Source organism: Beta vulgaris, chromosome 5, assembly GCF_026745355.1.
Source record: "Beta vulgaris subsp. vulgaris cultivar EL10 chromosome 5, EL10.2, whole genome shotgun sequence".
NCBI classification, from domain to species: Eukaryota; Viridiplantae; Streptophyta; class Magnoliopsida; order Caryophyllales; family Amaranthaceae; genus Beta; species Beta vulgaris.
Genome location: NC_079206.1, coordinates 32,576,360 through 32,580,611, shown reverse-complemented (window position 1 = coordinate 32,580,611; position 4,252 = coordinate 32,576,360). Strand labels below are relative to the sequence as shown.

Below are 4,252 nucleotides of genomic sequence, written 5' to 3'. Positions count from 1 at the left end.
ATATATATTATTTGTGTTGCTTGTGTGTCATAACAAGTAATAAAATGATAAATCATGTAAAGTGAAACTTGGATAGTAATAAACTTTAGACTGATGCACGTTTGAAGTTGGACTGTAATAGCCCATATTTTGAAGCATGGTTTAGTTCTAAGTTAATTATTTTTATTAGTCTAAATAATCTTTCATATCAAAGAGAAATTACTAAGAATTATTGTTTTAAATCCAATTATGATGGTGTGGATTTTATCAAAATGAGGTATTTAGTAAATGTTTTTAAGCTAAAAAAGGAAAAAATCCTGATTTCTATATTTCTCACTCCTCCTCGTGTCCTAACTTTAAGGAGCCAGAGAAATAGATCTTCATCTTCGTGTCAAAGCAAGAGTCAAGTACAACAATTGAGTCTTCTCATTCTCAATTCAACTAAAAAGCCATAAATGTACAACTTAAAGATCTTCATCAAATTCTTTTGAGATATCATACGAGATGATTCTTGAGCTAAAACTTCGACTTCTGTTTATCTTTTCTCGGGGACGGGTGTTATCGGTCGCCGACACTGCAACGGTTCTATGGTGTTGTGTAGCTGTTGTTATTCGCATCTGTTCGCACAACTGTCCTTCGGAGTCTGTTGCTTCCCTTTCAATTTAATTTTCTCTCTCCTCTGTACATTCTTTCGTGATGATTGTGCTTTTCGCTGGCTCTGTTTATTGCTGCTCCTTACCGGTGTTCCGACGTCGTCATTGTTGTTAGTTGTGTTGGTTGTTATTGTTGCAGCCGTTGTTTTTGTTTTTGTTATTGTTGTTGCTACCTTATTTTTGATGTTCCCTCTAATGCTTCCTCACTTGATTCAAAAGAAAATCAATTCTGATTTTTGCAAGGTATAATCTGGACCTATGTCTTTCTCTTTTCTCATATTCAATTCGAAGAATATATAGTTATGAGTATAAGATTTTTTTTTAAATGAGTTTTTGAATTGAGTTCTAAAGAGAATGATTTCAAAGTTGATATAATATAGATTGTGAATTGTAATTATGGAAATTAGTTGGGTTCTGACTTCTAAGTATAAAATGCAAAGCTGAATCGTTATTGTTTTGAACCTTCATTTGTTTAAGTTCTGAAAGAGACTTTGTTTGGAAATGATTTTGTCGATGATGTTAATGGGACCTTGATTAGTTAAGTCAAGTAATTCAGGTTGAGATGGTTTGGTATGAGCAGTCTATATGTTTGAGAATTATTAAGAATGAGTATTGATAGTTGTATTATTGTTGATGTATTTCGAATATTGATTGGTGAATCTCAAAGAGTTTAAAGAAGCTTGGAGGTTCTCGGTTATTGGATTGGAGATTAAGAAATTGGATTTCGTATTTGGTAACCTTTACGTTCAGCAAAACGTATTTACATCCCCGTGTGTGTGTGTGTGTGTGTTGGGCTTTTGATATCATATATCGTTTATAGTCATGGCCATGGTTATAGATGCATTTACATGTGTTGAGTTATAAAATTATATTGATTGATATAAAGTATGTTTGGTTACGTTATTGGAATTGTTCCTAAATATTTATGTTTCTTAGAGTATGCTTTGAGTGTGATAATGAGCAAATGTTTTTTAATTGTTTTAGTTAGCTTAACTTATGAACTAAGATGAATAGTGGGCAAGATACAGGCGGATGGAAATGATTCAGATATGAGTTAAGACCAGATAAGGTCGAATATTATGTTATGTTACATTATGTTAAGTTTCCGCCTGTACTTGCCAGGTATTTCTGTTGCGTGATTACGCTATGCCAGCGGTATTTTAAAGGATGAATTATTTTCCAAACAATTACCAAGTTAATTGAGATTAATGAATGTTAAGTGTGATTAGCTAGCAGCTCGGAAGTGCGGGCTATTACATGGACAATAAGGAGTTGAAGTACATGGTGAGCGGGCCATGGCTTTTTCTGGGTTCGGATTGATCACCGTTCCTATTATTTTTATTTCAAAGGTTCCTCGATATCGCAGGTTATGGGAATACGGAGTCGCGCCCGTATTTTGTCTTCCAAAGGGAAGGCTGGTTTTCAGTTAGACAACTCGGTCCAATGACTATTTCATTAAAGTAATAAAAATGTTGTTAAAGTTTAGTTCAGTCAAAGTTATCTGCAGATTATTGTGTTGCTATATATCCTTGCTTGATATTTATTAGTATAATGTTAGGGATGTTTATTTATTTATTATGTAGTACTCAACTTTGCTGATTACGTGCTTTGTTTGTGTGTGTTGATCATGGCTTTGCTTTATTGACCCTGTGATGATCCATCCTTGGAGAGCAGATTTTCTAGTGCATTGTCATCTACAGGTGTGAAGATGATGCATCATGGGGGTTTGAGAATGGAGAGCTTGTGTAGCATGTTGATGTATTTATCATACTTAAGTTAATATACATTTATATTTAAGTCGGTTTGAAGTTAACATTAACGTTGTTGTTTGGTTTTAAAGTTGACTTTTTTATTTATTAAATTTTCATTCTAAAGTTAGTTATATGTTTTCCGCTGCAAAATTCTGAATAAGCTGATACGTTATCAAACGGGCGATAATGCTTTGATGATTCTCTAGTTTATATTTGAAATTTTTTTTTGGAAAAGAGAGAATTATCGGGGTGTTACACAGTATGGGTCGGGTGTTACAAATGGTATTAGAGCAACCGTGTGGATAATTAATCCAAGGTTACTCGCGTAGTGGGGGAAGGATTCTAGGGCTATATCACGGGTTGTGTATCGAATATATGATTAGTTTCCGGGCTAGGGCAACCCACATGCCGCATGTCGAATATGTGGAGTCCTCAGGCGCAACGAGGGCGTTGTTTTCCTCAAGTGGGGGTGTATTTAATACCCCTCATGATTGCTTTATAAGGATTTAGCAGACTACTCATTCCAACAAGATGCATCTTTCTTTTAGGGAGCTCATTTCCCTAGTTACTTGACAGTTAAGCGTGCTTGGTTGGGAGTAGTCCAGGGATTGGTGACCTCTTGGAAAGTTTCTCGGGGTGCGCACGAGTGAGAAAAAAATGCGACGGAATAACTTGTCTTGGTTATTGAGGACATTTGTTGCCTAAGATGCGCATTGGTTACAATATACCTCGACTCCGTATGGGTCGGGTGTTACAAATGAGTTGTTAGTTAAAAGAGTATTCACTATAAATCTCTTATAATTCATATGAGTTCATGGATTGTTGCTATAAATCCCTTATATAGTTTAGATGAATTCATGGATTGTTGGGACGCTTTTGAAACGTGGGACTGTTATTTTGATTACTGATGTTTACTGCAAATATGAAACTATTTTGATAAGCACGCTTAGGTAATAGATTGGATGCTTTTTTTTTGGATTGTTTCCTTGCTTGCGTTATGCTTGTCGCCGTTTCACTGCTGTTGTTGGTGTTTTTATATACTGCCAGACTCCCAAATCACCCAATATCATGTATATTGTCATGTTGTTTGTAGATGAAGCATGGTATTAATTTTAAGTAAACTTATATGTTTTGATTTATAGTTTTTATTGTATTACTAGCATGATAAAGCTAAGTGTTTTATTAGTTGAGGTTTCTCATGTTAATTACAGCTTATTGTTATAATTTGGTGGGGAAAAGGTTGTTTGGATTTATTTTATTTATGATTATCATTGATAATATTTTCAAGTGGTTGGAACAATCCACCTTGATGAGTTAAAATTATATTTGTGGAGTTATTATTATTATTATTATTATTATTATTATTATTATTATTATTATTATTATTATTATTATTATTATTATGATATTAATATTATTAATATTATAATATTATTATTATTATTATTATTATTATTTATTATTATTATATTATTATTATTATTATTATTATTATTATTATTATTATTATTATATTATTATTATTATTATTATAATTATTATATTATTATTATACTATCTATTATTATTATATTATTATATTATTATTATTATTATATTATTATTATTATATTATTATTATATTATTATTATTATGAGAAGAGTGTTATTTTGAATTGAAATTCTTGGGTTGCGATCCCTAATTTCTGCTGATTTAGTATAAAGCTGTAAGGGCATCCGATTGAGTTGATAATGATTTCTTGATGATTATGAGTATTATTTTCATTATTATTTTGGATTGAGAGCAAGATATCCGGATGGACGGAATTCCAATGAGAAGAACATGCAAACCATAGGACGGAATCCTATGTATACCTTGGTTTTGTTGTG

At 32.2% G+C, this 4,252-nt stretch overlaps 1 long non-coding RNA gene across 1 annotated transcript; it reads left to right on the top strand.

Annotated features, from left to right (window-relative positions):
- The first annotated feature begins 313 nt into the window (after positions 1-313).
- Positions 314-2,445, top strand: LOC130591603 (uncharacterized). Its single transcript, XR_008969437.1, has 2 exons — positions 314-1,916; positions 1,999-2,445. It is a non-coding gene; the product is annotated as an uncharacterized LOC130591603 (long non-coding RNA).
- Positions 2,446-4,252: the final 1,807 nt, after the last annotated feature.